We start from the raw sequence: 18,029 nt of genomic DNA on the forward strand, positions 1-18,029 counted from the left end.
AAGGACTGGTTTTTAAACTGTAACGTGCCAAGCGCTCGTGCCGTGTCAGTATCTTTTTTGATTGTTTGTAAGGCCTCGTCGATTTTCTCCCCAAAGAGGTGCTGGCCGTCGTAGGGCATGTCAAGTACTTTAGTTTGGACTTCTTGACGGAAGGATGTTGCTTTAAGCCACCCCTGTCTTCGCAAGACCGCGGCGCCTGCTAGCTGTCCGAAGCCGGTCATTGCAACATCTATGGCACAATCAATAAGTTCTGATGCCGATGTTTGGCCCTCCTTGAGGAGTGATTGAACTTCCTCCTTCAGATTATCAGGTAGTTCCGCCAGATATGGGGCAATATCCTCCCACAATTGCCTGTTGTAGCAGCCTAGTAGCGTGATGGCATTAGCTACTTTGACAGTCATGGCCGACGTGGTGGAAAAGCATTTGCCAATACTGTCTAGTTTCCTGCCTTCCTTGTCCGGTGGAGCTGACAATGGGGAAGACGGATTCCTAGAGTTCTTTTGAGGCGCCTGGGTAACCATGGAATCTGGCTTGGGATGACCAGTAAGACAGGATGGTGCTGTTGTTGGTGCCTTATACTTCTTGTCCAGCCGTGGTACCACTGCCGAGCCCGAGGCTGGTGTCTGCATCAGTTGTTTCCCTTGTTCCCATATATGATCAATGATAGGAATTGATCTGGTCGTTTTCCTTACCGGGTCCTTAAAATCATATAGGAAACAGTCTGTTTCAGTGGATTCCATAGTCATATGGAATCTTGTGGCCGCTCTCTCCACTAAATTGTGAAACCCGCCAATGTCCACTGGCGGCGAGTCCGAGGTAGTGGGTTCAGGTGTTGCCGGAGAAGGAGCGATGTAGTCCTCATCGTCCCTATGGTCGGACAGGTCGTCCCGTACCTCCCCTTCTTCTGGTTCCTCGCCCTCGTCATCCGAAGATGGGATATGTTGTATTGTTCCTCTCTCCTGACGGATCACCAAAGGTGATGGTCTAGGTCTTGAAGATGGGGTCGGTCCAGATGTAGCTGGATTCTTATCTGTTGATGGGGCCGATGTCGATTCAGGAAATCGCTGTTTGTAGTCCTGGATCAAGAATTGTAGGTCTGAGACTATAGACACCGGAAGGCATACCATAGGTGTGACTTGCGTCTGGACCTGTGAATTTACAGTCTCCTCTGTAAAAACAACTTTGTCGCCATCCTCATCAGTGCTTTGGCACTTTACTATAAGATCTGAAGGACTGGTGGCCTGACCGTACTGGTCATCGTCCGATTCCTCGTCTTGCAGGAGACAGGATGGGGGTAACTTTTGCACCCTGCTTGGAGACGTTAAGTCTGGTGTTATTGGCTTTTTCATACTCTTTGTCGTTGGTGGAATCGTAGACGGCTGACTGGCCGCTGACGACGGAGAAATCAGGTCCGACTGTTTCCATAGCGTCGACGGTGTCGTCGTAGACGGCGTCGTCGACGGTGTCGTCGTCGACTGAATTTCGAATGACGATGGTGATTTCGTCGACGGTCCCTTTGTCGTTGATAATAATAATAATAATAATAATAATCCACATTTGTATAGCGCACAATCACCCGTAAGGGTCTCTAGGCGCTGGGGGCCGTCGGGAAGATTAAGCAAGCTATTGCCCAGAGTCACATGGTGCTGGGCTAACCTGCCGCCGGAGCCGGGGTTCGAACCCTGATCCCCAGATTCCAGCATCAGTCGCCCTGGCCGCGGCGCCACACCTCTCCCCTGATGGAGCGCCCGTCAACGGTGTCTTCGTCGTCGCCGATGTCTTTACCGTCGTCGATGACTTTGTCGACGGTACGCTGGTCGACGAGGTTGTCTTCGTCGACGGCGCAGGCGTCGACGGTTGTGGTTTCGTCGTCGATGCAGATGTCGTCGTCGACGTCGTCAACGGTATCTTAATCAACGTCGAGTGCTTCTTAATGAGAACAATCGACGACACAGGCTTACCCGCCGTCAACGATGGAGTAGTCGTCGTCGTCGATGAAGATGCTGACGACGCCGTCGTCGTCGATACCGTCGTCGTCGATGTAGAAACATAGACTGTAGAGACGGTTTTCTTCAGCACGGAGGGAAACGTCGACGAAATCGTCGTCGACGGCACAGGCTTCCTAAAGGCAGGAACCTCCTTGTCAGACGTTGTAGATTTTACCTCTGAAGACTTTTTGATAGTCTTTTTAGGAGGAACGTCTGTAGGGCTAGGGGAAGCAACCCTTGGCCTCTTCAAGGATAATTTAGAGGAAACTGAAGCCATCTCACCGTCCTCTGAAAGACTCCAGGTTGTCTCTGGTTTTCAGCCTGTTCAACCAGAGGAGCAGCCGTCCTTCTCTGTGTTTTAGAGTTTTTGTAGAGAATGTTCTACAAATTCTACATTCTTTAGGAGAATGATCTGGGTAAAGACAGTATAGACAGGTTTCATGCTTGTCATCGATGTGGAGCCTCTTCTTACCACAAGAAGAGCAAGCTCTGAAGAGACCCTTCTTCTGTTGATCAGCCATTGTTGAAATATGAAGGAAATATCCAATTTCTGTGAGGAAAAGAGATAAAACTAGGAAACCTGAGGAGAACTCAGGTGGAGACTCCCTAGCACAACGTGCGGTAGAAAATCTGAGAGACTGAGGCTCCTGACAGGAAGGTTCTAGAGGGAGGTGGTAGCTGATTAGCTACCTTCTAGAGTTTGGTCCTTTTTACAAAAGGACATAGATAGGCTACTAAGGCAAGGCCCTTAGGCCTACTTTTCTCTATGTATGTCTATAGGACATTACTACCAGAGGCTCCCGTCTCGACGACGGGGAATGATTCAGGCATGTGAATCTATGAAAGACACCCATAATACTGGATAACATATCTTGTTCGGAAAAGTACCGAATTATTATTATTATTATTTTTTTTCAGATCACATTAACACTAGGGCAACCTGCCCTAGACAGAATCTTCACTACCTTGATTCACTCCTACCGAGTGAAAATTGTTTTTAACACAATTTAGTGAATCGCTCAATCTAACATATTACAAATAAACCATAAATGACGAGCTGCTGGATCAAAAAACATCCATGAAAAAATAATTCATCCAACGTAGTACATTGCTTCTTTTATTCGGAACAATGGTGCTTGAACTTAATGCGTTTCAAATGGCGTGGATTACAAGCTTGTCAGTTGCAAATCCCAATGCATTTCGGGTGCTAATTGCACCCTTCTTCAGGAGTAATCTAAAAAGCATATAACGAAATCAATACTGGTACTACTTATCAATGAAAAGACCTAACCTTATCCGGGGGGATTTTTTAACATGCATGGTCCATGTTAGATGCAACTAAACAATTAGAGTGACCATAGGTTTGTCAAAATCACAATTTATAACATGGCCATGTGAAATGTGAAACAAATCTCTAAAGAAGAGGGCAGACAGAAAACCGATTTTAAAGTGCCACCTGTAGACGCCGAGCCAATGTGTGCTTGTTAGTAAAGGTGGTGTCGTCATGCATGTCCTTTCGAGGACTTAAAACTAAAAGATGCCTGAAAGGTGTGGCTAAATATACCTGAAAGGTTGTGTGCCAAAAATAAAAAATCTGAAATGTAAGAGTAGCAAACATTGAAGCCTTACAAGATACGCAAATGCTGATAATCTGCCAATGAAAAGTCCTGTGTATGCTCTCACCTCTAATGTGATGAAGTCTACTGCAAAAAAGTCTCAGTCATCCAGAAAAGCCTATTAATGTGTGTATGATAACGCAAATAGTCGCTGAAAAGACATAAACATAGTAACCAAGACTATTAGTGTTAATGCTAAGGTGAAAGACTCAAGTTCGGTAAAGTGCCCTGTATTTGTTCTCACCTATATTAAAAAGAAGGTTGCTGCAAGAAGCCTCAATCAACCAGAAACGCCTGCTGCTGCAGGTGTAATATCGCAGATAATAACTAAAAAACATGAAACACAGTGACCAAATGTATTGTCGAATCTTTGAGTGCATTATTGCTGTGTACACGCAACGTCATATTTACCTTCTTAGATCACAGGCCAGCCCTCTGTCCAGGCCACAGATTCAAAAGCGATCTCAGTAGGATACTGTGGGTGCCAGCCTGTAGGTGGGGGAAGTTCTAGCCGCTAACTAACCAACAAGACTCCAGGAGTGACCATCCCCACTTTTTCAGCACTTCCTGTGTGTTTTGCTGAAATCAACCCCACAGAGCCCCTTTCTGCTCACAACCAACATGGCAGAACCTTTCATCTTTGATGTAGAGACCTCTTGTGCCCACCCTGGATATTTGGCTAAGCAAATCCGCAAGCCTCCCCTTTGGTCATCGAAATCCAGCTCTGGGGACAGCTCCTCTCCTAATGGGACTGATGCCTGACTGGCTAGGTGGACTAAGGATGGCTGACAGCCAGGTGATAGCTATGTTTGCCTGTCACCTACGGCGTAGCTAGAGCTTGTGGCGCCCGGGGCTATCCCTCAGATTGCTGCCCCTTGGGGGCGGGGGTGCTGGGGAAAAAGGACGGCGAACACTTGAAAGATGCCAGAGAGACGCGTAGTATAGCCGCTAATAGTTACCTTGATCATGCAAGTTACATGCACATACATGACACGGTCAAAGGCTACACAGTTGAATACACCGGTGTCTAGCAGTACAAAAGAGAACACAAAGACTGCATGATCTATCTGGGGACTCAGAAAAAACGCATGTGACATCCATCAGAGAGCTGCGTGAACAATTACCTGGTAATCCCCTCAGCACAATGCAAACAGGCACATACATGACACTGTTCAGGGATCCATCATCTACAGCTGACATTAAATGACCATACATCATAGTCCCCCCATTAAAGCAGAGGGGACCTGCACAAACGTGATGTGCTCTGGGGACCCAAAACCAACTTAACAGTGCCGAAGCCTGTGATTCTTTATCTTTCAAAAAACGCAAATTCATTATTCACAGGGAATGACTCACTGTGTGCCCTTAGAACTAAACGCAGCATAAAGGGGTCAGTCAGCTCCACCTTGCCAATATGTGTATATTGTACCTCTTCATTGAATAACAAGGGCGCAAACAGGCCATCTGTGTATCTCGTCATACCTCTTCATTGAATAACAAGGGAGCAGACAAGCCATCCGTGTATCTCATAACTCTTCATTGAATAACAAGGGCGCAGACAGGCCAGAGGTGTATCTCATACCTCTTCATTCAATAACACGGGTGCAGATAGGCTATCCATGTATCTCATACCTATTCATTGAATAAGAAGGGCGCAGACAAGCCACCCACATATCTCATACCTCTTCATTGAATAACAAACATGCTCACAGGCCACCCATGTCCCTTATAACTCTTCAATGAATAGCAAGGGCGCAGACAGGCCACTATGTCTCTCATACCTCTTCATTGAATAACAAGCATTTGCAATGCAATAGGTCTCACATTTGCGAGAGTTTAACTTATTGGCATTGTAATTGACAATGTCTTTTATTTACGTTTTAAAAACCAACACATAAATAAAAGGCATTGCCATTTACAATGCCAATGGACCAAACTCTACAACTGAAAGATCTATTTCATTGCAAATGCTTGTTTATTTCAGTTCTACTGTCTATCCTATGTCAGCTCCCCTGAACAAATAAACTGGGAGACGTTTAATTTAGGTTTTAAATTCTAAATAATACATTGATTTCAGATCCCAAAAAATGGCAAAGCTCAACTAGTTTAGTCAAATATATAAGTATTTGATACACTGCATGGCAGAAATGGTAAGGCACCAAGGATACAACCAGTGACATAATATTCTTCATGTGCTCTCCATAAACCTTTGTAATGTATGGCGGTAATAAATTATTACTTAATATTTGAAGAGTCTTGGCCAGTGACTATGGCTGAAACTTAGAATGCCACCTCTCTCTATTCAGTGCGACTAGTTTGATATAATTTAGTAACTAGGCGCAACATTGCAGTAAAAACGCAAACATGAAACACCACGGGCATGCTTACCCCACTGCTTGCCAGACAAGTCCTCGAATTCCGCAATAGAGCCTTCTGGGGGTTGGCTGTTCTTTCCGGCACTGGAATCATCTGCAAGAGCATAGCGGTGAAGTGTAACGCGCCACTGCTACGTTCACCGCGAGGGCTGGCCAGAATATCACTGTACAAGGCCTTCATTGGTAGCGCTCGCGCACGCCGCGCACTCACAAGATTGATGGCCCTGAACTCTGTCTGAGGCTGTGACGCTGGGGGGGGGGGAACAACGGTCGAGGAGTCTTGAGGAAACACAAACAAATGCTTTCAATTAGATTGCCAAAAACTAAGACAGTCCTTTGTGTCATTGAACTATTGATAGGTGGTCAGGTGGAAATTTACTGCCATAATTTCAGTCTCGTGTAGTGATTTTCCTGTTGAGTTTTGAAGAAATAAAATAAAGAGATCCGGCTTATCTTTACTGTGGCCATTACCTCCAGTTCTTCTTGATATTGAAGCCTCCTGTGACAAACAGTGAATTAGGGCAGTTGTGATCGACAATTACTGCACATGCCCTTGCTGTTACCTTTTATGTTGTGGGACGCAACATCGCAGAGTTTGAAATGCCCCCTGCGCTAAGTTGTGTTTTTTATTGTTTTTGTCAGTGTTAGAATTTCAACTCAAGGACGACTTTCATCCTGGCTCTTCCATCGGGGTGGTCGCTGACTCAATCATAGAGCTGGGCACTACACCCATAAAACAGTATGTAAAGTTTGGCACGATTGAAAGAGCATTATGCTGTTCGAAATTATATCCCCTGCAAACCATGCCAACGGGGAAATTGATTTAGCTAATTTTACATTAGGAATCCCTCTGTTCATGTTGCAAGCTGATAAAGTAATTGCACTGTTTCCTATATGGAAGTATGCATGCGTCACACTGATAAAGTGGTTCCTTGATCCATTTTGAACAATTTTGGGGGAAAGGCTGTTTATGTTTTTATTGTCTTGTGCACACAGATTGCCATCTCTTAGAACCATGGAATACTCTGTGCGCCCATGCTTCCAAGCACCAGGTGAACCAAGACTGTAAGTCGCTACCTGTCTGTTGGTGACTCGATGCCCGGTCTGTACCGTATTCCTTTACCCCGAATACCCCATAAATCCGAGAGGATGTATCCTTACAGCTAGAGCTGCCGACTTTGGAGCCAGGGAACAAGGTTCTAGCCTCAGAGTCAGCTCAGCATCCTGTTATTCTGGGCAAATCACATAATCGCGCCGCGCCTACCAAATTATGAATGTGTCCTTGTGTAACGTAACTGGTGCTCACATAAAGCGCTCCAATACCTTTGGATCGTGTTTGCGCTATATAAATCTGCAAAAAAACAAATATGAAGCCATAGGTTCTTGGCAGGGGTGTGTTGATGAGGATTTAGGTGCATGAGTTGTGAATAAGTTGTGCCTCGATCCAGGTCGGGGAGCACTAGTCATTTATGCCATTTCTTTAGGGGGTGCCAGTTTAAAAGTGCAAAGCCGCGCTGCACTTCACTCCTTCTGACCTGCTTTGGTAACAGCTGACCTGCACAAGCTCAGGTGTTACCAAAGCAGGTCCGAAGGAGACAGAGTGGAGTGCAGCGCGACTTTGCACTTTTAAACTGGGCCGCGGACGGCACTGGAGGGCCGTTGAGGCCACGCCCACCTTTATAATTTATTTGGGGACACTGTGTTTGTTTCCAAATAAATTATAAAGTCCGCCGCGGCTGCAACGGGCCTCCAGTGCCGCGCGGCCACCTCCAAAATGATGCCGCCTGGGGCGGACCGACCCCCCCCCTAGCTACGGGGCCCTTTTGAAGTTCTATTCTATTTTGTATCACAACTAGAGCGAATGGCTACCCAGCAGAATTCCCAATGCTAAACTATCATACCGGTTTCAGAATCCTTATGCCTTAAGAAAAAATATAAGTGTTAATTACAAAGAAAGGTCTTCCACCTCATTCTTTCTGAAAGATAGTGGCAGTGCATTCCACAGTTTGGGCCCTAAATAGGCGAACATGCACCCACTGCTTCTAGCTTTCTTGATCAGAGGGACTGTGAATAGCCCTGGATCAATGGATCGTTATGATCTTCTAGGCCTATAAGGGCATAACAGATGATGGAAAAGTTGAGGGTCCTTCTTATTCTTTGCCCAATGGGCAATGCAAAGGACCTTGAATGGTATATTTTTGGAAATTGACAGCTAGTGTAGAGAGGCCAAGGTGAATGAAAAATAATAGTATTTCGTATTTTTAACAGAGTCCATGCATCTGCATTTTGTACAATTGGAGTTTTTTGACCACTGATTGAGGGATTCCAAAATACAGAGAACCCATAGTCTAAACATGATAGTGAAAGCCCTTGTGCTATCACTCTCCATGTAGAGCAGGATAGCCAGCCCAACAGTTTTTTAGGGTACTCAGCAGTCTAAAATAGCTTGAGGCTAGTTTCTTGACCTGGACCTCCATGCTAAATTTATTGTAAATCCAAAAGCGAGAATGTTTAACCCTGGAATTGGGGTAGGGTGGTAGGCAAGTGAGTCAGGCCAGCAGAGTTCAGTCCACCTGGAGGGGTTATTGCCAACTACTAGCACTGCAGTTTTGTCTCCATTAATTTTCAAGCTTCTGATAGACATCCATTGTTACTTGCTTTAGGCAAGCATTTATGGGACTGACACTGTCACAAATTAGTGAGATAATAATCTGCCTGTCATCTGCGAATGACAACATTGAAAAACCATGTGGACGTATGAACTCTGCCAGCGGGCGAACAATAGAGTAGGGTTTAATGATGATCCTTGTGGGACCTCACACTTTATAGGATGTCAATCTGAACAAAAAGCAATCCATTTGAGAGCTAAATTCGGAAATTCCAGCCACTTACACTCTCTGGATTAGGATTGGGTGGGATACAGTATCAAAGGCTGCTCTCAGATCCAAAAGTAGAACTGCAGCCTATCTGCCCTGATCAAGGATGTTTTCAGCTCTTCAGTGACAACTAACAGAGCTGCTTCTGTACTACTTCCAGGATGGAAACACATTTGAGTTGATTCTAAAATGCAGTATTTCTCCAAGAATGAGTAGATGTTTGTTATCTCTCTTACTTTCTCACTCACTGACCCCATTTCTTCTTTCAACCCATTCGACCTTACCCTGTTCTCTTTGTGGCTCCTGTTTCCCTACACTTCTCTTTTAAGTTTTAAAGAAAATCTTTATTGGATATAAGAATGCAATGAGGAAAAAAGATACAATATTGATGTCAAAAACAAAGCAAGCAAAAACTATAATGAATATGAAAGGGGAAAACGAGAAAAAGAGAGAGAAAGAAAAGAAAGAAGGGGGAAAGAGAAGAAAGGGGACTCAGCAAATAAAGTACAAAATCAATACCTAAAAAGCAACATGTTGAAATAAAACCTGCAATTTTTCCAGAAAAAAGTGTATAAAATAGAGAAAAAATGCACACATAGAAAAAGAAGCAAAAAAGTAAGCAAGAAACATATCCTGGAGGTTTGGGTACTTCCTCAGTACGAGGGGAGTGTAGCATGGAGGATTTGGCTGAGGAATCTAAGAAAGTAGTAATGGGTAACCACAATAAATCACGTTTGATAGCAATTGTAACAGGATAAACATATACTCTATCCAATCTATGATTAAAACAAACACCATACCACCAAGCCTGAAAGGAGATGTATCTTTCCACGCTTTGATATTTTTTGGGAAATGCCACTGCTAGGAGAAGGTCAATAATAGAAGTGTTAAACTCAGAGGAGGACCATATATCTGAAAGGCTACCCAGGAAAATATGTGTAAAAGAAAAGGGGAAATCAGTAGAAAAAATAGTGTTAAGTTGATGCCAAACTTTAGACCAAAAAACACGAACCATAGGACATAAGAAGAGCATGTGTTTGAGATCCGCCCTTATTTCCGAGCAAGACCAACATCTGGAGGGAAGAGAGGAATTTATTGTATTCAACCTAGCAGGAGTGAGCATGAGACGATTATAAATAAAAAATAACGTTTGAGTAGTATTGGCTGCTCTAGAAGACTTCCTTATCTTATTCCATATGTCTTGCCACAAAGAGATAGAAAAAGACTCCTCCAAATCCAGTTCCCACGCTTGTTCAACTTTCGACTTATCTCTATCAGCAGAAGATTTGTGTAATTTTTTATAAATCTGCGAGGCAGAAGAAGAGGATAACAAAAAGGGTAAGTTAAGAGGAGAAGAAGGATTACAAGAGACGGAGGAGGCAAGAGAATCATAACTTGTCTGAACAGCAGTGATCAATAAATTGTATTTAGAAAGAAAGGACAAAGGAAGAGAAAAACGAGTTTGAAGAATAGAAAAGGGAATACAAGTACTGTGCTGAAAAAGTTGATGAACCCAAAAGAGGCCCTGAGCATGCCAGTCCTTCCAGAAAAGAGTTCTATTTTTGAGTTTAATAAGAGGATTATACCAAATAGGAGATTGTAAAAATCGTGTACGCTCATCAAGACCATTCAGAAACATCGGAAGGAAACGTTTCCTAGAATTCTTAAGAATAGGTAAAGACATCTGCTTGGGGCACGAGGTAATAAAACAAACTCCTTAAAAGAGAAAGGGTGAAAAAAGGAGGATTCAATGTCAACCCACAGGGGAAAAGAGGCAGCATCTAGTAGTGAATCAGATAAAAAAGAAACCGAATGAAAAAGAAAAAAGGAAGTGTGATACGAGATCCATACACTTCTCTAAATTGCATAATTTTCCCCTTCTTCCCCTTCTTTACCCAACCCTCTTATCTAATTCCTTTTCTCACTCTAGCTCTTTTCTCTCTATGATCACTTTTCCCTATTTTTAGATGCCATTTTCCAACCTTGACATCAATTCTGTTCTCCTGTGCCTTCAGATTTCTTCTTTCACTACCAGCAGCACTTTTTCATTATCCAGTGTGATTGATCACCCAAGTTGATGCTGTTGTGATTGGCAGAAACTGACCTCTTGCTGGCTGTACCTTGCCCGTAACTGTTCGGATGCAGAACTCTCTGAGCTGCCATATTATTGAACTGAAACTAGTAGGTCTCTTGACGGGTCTTGCCACTGCCTCATCCTCATGCCCAATATGGACTACATCCAGTTATTCTATGCTTGCCTTTCTTTTTCGTCGAATTTTAACCACCAGTTTGTTGATCATGCTAGCCATCATTCAAACAGAGAAAGACCTTGTTTTTTTTAAAGGAATTACCCACATCCTCATGTAATTTTTTCTTCGTCTGGGTCAACAGATCATTTATAAGCTACTTCAGCTTTGAGAAAGCTCTGCATTTTCTATCTCAGTCCTTATCTCATCATTCCAACTCCCTCCCTCAGATTCATACACATCTAAAAGTGTGGTACTGTAGAACAATGTGGTTTGGAAAAAGAGAACAGAGTTTACACCTGCATGAATTTACCTAACTTTTAATGGCAGGCCATTAGCTCTTTGGCTAATGTAGGACTCAACTTTTATGCTGTGGTGTTCCTGAATTGATTTCTATTTATGAACCTAGACTACTTGCATTGCATTTTGTACCCATAGGCGGTGTCAAGCTGCTAAGGAACCTCATACTATGTTTTTCCCCACAACACATAAACTCATTTGTAAACACTACGCTGCATATTTGAAACTATACACATCCAGAATAAAAATGCATTGAACAAGTATTGAATAAATCAAACACTCAATCCGGGTTACAGTAAAACTTTACCCGTGACAAATGGGATTCAAAACATGGTGAATGGGCAACCAGGCAGTGAGGTGACACTGAAGACACGGTTGCAGCGTTAAAATGTCAAATCAACTCTATTTTAAATGTAGGTATAACTGTGAAACTAAAAAGCCAATGATAATTCTGTCTTCAAGTGACATGAGCCTATTGCATAATGGTAGGATTGAAGAACATGGAAGGTGTGCCAACTTACATGCTGTGCTACTACATACAACCTGTTTACAATAGTAACATTTGCCCAGTGTTTTAAAGCCTACATCTGCAACTAAGGCTAAGAGCATCCTTAATATCACATTTTCGTGAAATGTTATCAATTAACATCCCTAAAATCACATTTTCAAGAATTTTTATAAATGAATTATATTCCAACTTAGATGAGGAATTTCAACGGCTAGTGGATATTTAATTATTTTGCAAACTTTGAATGATATTTCGACATTTTGTGAACTTCAGAATTTCTCTACTCTAGAATGATATTTCGAAATGCTATGAACTTCAGACTTTCTCTGCATTAGTTGTGAAACCAATCTGGCCAGTGTGGCTGACTGCCGTGGATTCATGCAAGGAATTTTAATTAATTTCCCTCTAGCTCCAGAACACTAGATTTGGAAAAATGCCCTGCATAATAACTATTCTGCCAAAGACAAAAGAGTTTTCTAAATCACTGGTTCTCACGGCGTGCAGGCGATTAGGAAGACCATGTGCCTTGCTTGTAGGGATTCAACACAAAACTATTTAGCCCAACCATGTTTATCAGGCACTGCAAAAGGAGGAACATTTGACAACTTAGTAAAATAATGGCAGGTTTGACTTTCTGTCACAATCAAATATATGTCAAAAAAGGAAAAATCTGGGGATTTTTGGGGAGTCTAAGAACCCAGAAAATAATCATTCACCATTCTCCATGGGCTGTATAGCAGAATGGTAAAATGCAGGCGTATGTTCTTCTTTGATGAGGAAAGGACTCGAGAACAAAGAGACAAATTTGGAGTCCAGGGAGCGAAGAGTTTCCAAGCCTCCAATACTCAAATTTTAAAACCACGAAATAATGATTCCTGTGATTGTTTTCACTATAGAATCTCAGGACGTGCTGTGAATACAGTATGGAGATAGCATGGGAATTTTACTTATAGCAATAAATAGTGATCTACAAATATAAAGTATGGCTACCAGCCATTAATAGCCAGTAAGTCGCTGAAATTTGGAAAGTCACAAGGCTGATGACATGCTCCTGTCATCTAAGAATAGATCAAGGCATGAAGGCTGCTGGATTTGCATCTCACATTCCCAAGGCTAGTCCGAGGAATATGAGAATCAATCTCTTGTTGATCCCACATGGAGAAGAGGGACCCAGGGCTGATGCAGAAGAGCCATTGCTGCCTGTATACTCCTCTGCAAGCTGTGAAGGAAAGTATCCTAATAGGAAATATGCTTTACTGTGCTGGAGAGAATCAGTGGATCTATTGGGATTCAATATATGGCTCTTGTCTTGAAGAGGGGTATGCTTACATGTCATCCCTCAAGATGAAGCTACACAACACTTTGCCTAATTGGAGGCGGTTATACATTTGTAGGGGTATCCATAACACCAGAAGGAAAGAGACACAATTGCTCTTTTAGGCCAAGTTGGGTCATAAATCCAATGCAGACGATAGGAATGTTCAGAGTTAAATTCACAGTTGCCACAGTTGTTTTCGTGAGGAATTGACAACTAGACACTACAACCATAACAAGCATTGGCATAGCCAATAGGTCTCTCCTTTGGGAACTTATAAGCGTTTAGTTATCCAGCACAATATCTTTGGTGCAACAACATTAACTGTTGCATGGCTAAACACTTATAAGGTCCCAAAGGCGAGACGTATTGGCTATGCCAATACTTTTTTTTTTTACTAAGCTCCCCCCCGCCCCCCACTTAAATAGAATTAATATTGTGCTGTATTTGGTGTTATGTTTAATTGTTTTTAGGTCTTATAGTTCTATTTTAACCAAATAAATACGGTTTGATAAAGAACTCAAATGGTAAACTGGCATCATAAAACATGTTTTATGGTCAGAGTAATGCTTACGCGCCACGAGAAGCACTATATTGCCTGCTGTGGGATATTCTTTGTGGCACTGGGGATTCTGCACCCTTTCATATCACAGAAAGTAAATAGAATACTGCAAGGTCCAGAACAGGAGAACTGGCTGAATGAATCTATGATACAGTAGTTAATGCTTGGTAACAGATGTTAACATTTAAAAGAGACCACTTCCCTCCAGTCGCAAGGTCATCAATGGCTGCCTCTAGACTCGACTTTTCACATATAAATCATTGATTTCATGTGCGTTTGTTTAATTAGTTCAAAACAAGTAAAGGACTACTACGACACCCAAAATGCACTAGGCAACTATACAAAATGCCAGGGTTGGAAAGTTTCTATAATGATTCGAAGGTTGGTGTTCAGGCTTCATTTGCTTTCCGGAGAGGTAGGAGGATGGTGGTGGGTGCGTGTGTGTGTAGGGGGGAGGGGTGTTTCACAACCCTTGGATGACCACCCCAGAGATGCTTTGGGGCAGTGGGCAGTTCAAGCCAAGAGTGTGTAAGTATTGGCCAGTCTGGGGACAGAAGGGAGGTCTCTGACAATTCGGGATATGCTGCACCACTTGCCACATTGCAAGTGCACTGCGGTCCTGCCAGGTACTGCAGGCTGTGGTTCTTTGGTCTTTTCCCCACCCTCCTTCAGGGTTAGTCGACATGGTTGTCTATGGGCTTGCTTTAATTTTTCCAAGTTGGGGCCTTGGTGGGCTCGCTAGGAAAGGTGGCAGAAAAGAATAGGGCTCTCTCACTAGTCTGGAAGGGTTGGTGCCATGCCATAAAAAAAACTGTTGACAGATTGAGTACAGGGGACCAATCCTTAAGCGAGTAAATATACAACCCAATATTTTAATGTCTTCAAGTAGACCTTTGAATAGTTGGTTTGTGGTTCTGTCTGTAGGCAACCTGCAGTGGCTACTAACTACATTAACCGTGTTGTGGGCAGCACCTAGACTTTCTCTATAGAAAGTGCACCATGGTTTAAATAGGCAGGCACTGTCGTACAGAGTGCCTACCCTTCTTCAATTTGAAAGTGAGATTACCTGCACTTCTCAACTCTGCTGCAATACTTTGAGTGTGAGAGTGCCAGTACTTCTCAAGATTAAACGGGTACTCTAAATAGTGGGTACCTGCACTTCTATCAGTTTATCCTGCCCACAGAGGTAAAGAGCCATACAAATACTAACCCTTGCACTCCTCTCCCACCCAGCCCAGAAATCTGACACCAGAGTCAGCTCCTTAACCAGACACATTCACAGCTCCGGGGAGAGTAGAATGCTAACTAGAGTGTGAATGACTAAGTGGGAATAGGGCTGTGGGTCTGGGCTTTTATGGAGAAAGCGCTGTAACACAAGGAATCGTCGATACGTTTAATGAGTTAACAGTTGGTTACTTGCTGGGAATTTAGTGGTATTTCATTTTAAGTTGTGTGAAAATTATTCAGAATTCAGATAGCTATTTGGCGGAGGGGCAATGCATGACAATATTGGTGAGGCAAGCCCTCGCGCAAGGGAAAGCTAATCAAATACGACGCATCGTATCTGCCCATGCGAGTGTAATAGAAGTTCGATAATCCTCAGTGCAGCTCAAAAAGATACCAACCAGTGTGACACGAAGCAAAGCTTGCTAGCTAACCGAATTAAACAGGACTTGGATGGTAGTCCAATTCACCACAACCAAAGCAATTAGGTGAATGTCCCATCGTAGTAATGATGGAGCAAGGATTCGCACGTAAAGCGACATGCTTGTGTCAAGAACCTCAAATAATGTTAATAAATATAACCAATAATGTTCGTGTTACTAATATTGCACATTTCTCACTACACAGGATGTCCCAAAGAAGCTTGCATATGTGTGTATTAACCATAATACGCTTGCCACTAAAATGGCCGCTGCTTGGCGGGAAATTCATCTGCGCATGCGTCGGTCACACTCACGTGACGTGACGTACTCGCAGTTCTGGTGGGAAACCTTTGAGCTTGTGCACTAGCTTTAAGATGGCTGCTTTGTGTTCTCACATGCTTAAGCTTGCTCTGCCGCTTTCTGCATTGCTGTTCGTTTTGCACTAATCTTTTTTTTTTTTATTAAATCTTTTTATTATTATAACACAAGAGGAAAAATACACATATCGGGTGTCATTAAACAAAATACAGGACAGCTGTGGACGGGCAAATGAAGTGTCAAAATAATGTACAGTCATAAGCAACAGAAAAATCAAATGCAGCGGAAGCCAGAAGCAAATCAATTAGATAGCAATGACCGCAAGCACCCATCAACAGCACCCGCCCACCAGGAATATAGGATGTACGAAGCAAACATGCGACACCCAGATACGTTTAGGCAAGAATCAGGAGAAAACACCACAGCCCTTGTGAAGAAAGGAAAGGGGAAATAGAATGGTCATAGAAAATAACAAAGGAAAAAAAAAAAAAAAAAAAAACCCCACCCTACACCCCTGCAGATGGTTACGACCTAACCTCACTAGCAGCGTGCCTGTCGCCCCCTAAACTACACACCAAGGAAGGGAAAAAGTTGGAGGAGGAGAATACAACAAATCAATTCGAGCTCCCGGACTCACATCACCCCGCCAAGAGCAGACACACCGTGCCGTAATGTTAAGCAAATTATAGCAAATCAAGAGGCATTTCGTAGGGGAGTCGCAAATAGAAAAAGGACCATCCCGCCCGATCCCCGGCACCATAGAGGCAGCAAATCCCTTCCCTAACACATCAGACACATAAATATCAAACACTCAGAACCACGTCTGGCCTTCACTCCCACAGATATAACCCAGCAAAAACAAAAGTAACATTGCATCAAAGTCCAGTAAAGTTTAGCCCAAACCCTCACGTTTCATCACGAAGACCCCGTCCAATACAAATGAATTGTTGCGAATATTCACACAGGGTTCCATCCATCCGAACCACCAGCATCACAAAAATAACCAAAAACAGTAGAGTGTCAAAGTCAATTCGAAAGAATGGAAAACAGGATAGACGTACATATAGTCTAAAAGTCAAAGCAGGTCCACTGCCCACCATCGACAATTCTGCAAAGCGGTGTTCGATCATTCACGAAAAGAGGCAGAGGGTCAATCCCACAGACGCTGGAGAAGACGCAATGACTAACAATTCAGGACATGGCCTCAACCCTGTCCCGTTCGATCCAAGACGTCAGCAGAGATCACCCGGCCAGCCGCCGTGTTAGTCGACGTGGGCAACAAAGGCAACCAGGGCAGATCGGTGGGCCATCCCCCCAAGCCAGCCGCAAGCAACAGCAGTTCACAACATCCAACAGATATTATTCGACAAGATGTCCAAAGCCCCCGCGCAACGTGCAAAGACAATAAGTCTGACATCGGCCCCTGTGATCCCCGGGGGACCCCCAAGAGACATTCTTCAGATCGCCAGGCCCCGCTTACACAATAATTATGCTCATGGTGAACAAGACTGTGGGAAGATGTAGGTGGGGATATGTCCAGGTGCGTCTGAACCACGTCGTCAACAAGCATACAGGGCATTACTAGCTGGGGTTCTACCCCCTCGTCGGCCCCAGCGGGAACAGCTCTTGCCGGGCGGAGCGCGATGAATCCTGTATCCAGAGCGGTGTTCAGCTTTGCAAACTGCTTGTCTAGAGAGACTCGGACGCCAGCTAAGGCCGCCATGAGGTCCTGCATCGTAACCGCCATCTTGGGGATGGGGGGGTCGTCGGGCGTTCCAAGCATTAGTTCTCAGCCTGAAGGTAACTACTCCCGGAGACCAATAGACCACATAAAAGGCAGGGCTAGTCACACATCGGAGGAATGTCTCCCTCCACACTTCCAGGTCAACCCCTCACGTGTAATGAACACACAGCTCAGTTTCGGGTCCAACCACGGAGCGTCAGCAATGGGGGCACCTCAGCATCTCAGAGACAGTCTCATCTCCGGCCGGATCTGCAGAGCCGGTTGTGTGCCCGTGGGAGAATCAACACAATCCCCTGCCCATCCTTAGTATGCCACAGCGTGTGCCAAACACTTCAAGCAGTCATCGCTCCGCTCCAGCACCAATGCGCTCCTCGGAGTCCTCCGATCCGATCCCCGCTCGGCCACACAGTCACACCGACTTCCCCATGGCGGGCACCGGTACAAGCAAACTGGGATGTACTGGGCCGGCCCCCCTTCCAGCCCCGGCTCCGCACCACCGTTACGTGGTATAATCACTCCTCACCAGCTGTGACTG

The sequence above is a fragment of the Lissotriton helveticus genome, chromosome 6 (assembly GCF_964261635.1).
Source record: "Lissotriton helveticus chromosome 6, aLisHel1.1, whole genome shotgun sequence".
In the NCBI taxonomy this organism is placed as follows: domain Eukaryota; kingdom Metazoa; phylum Chordata; class Amphibia; order Caudata; family Salamandridae; genus Lissotriton; species Lissotriton helveticus.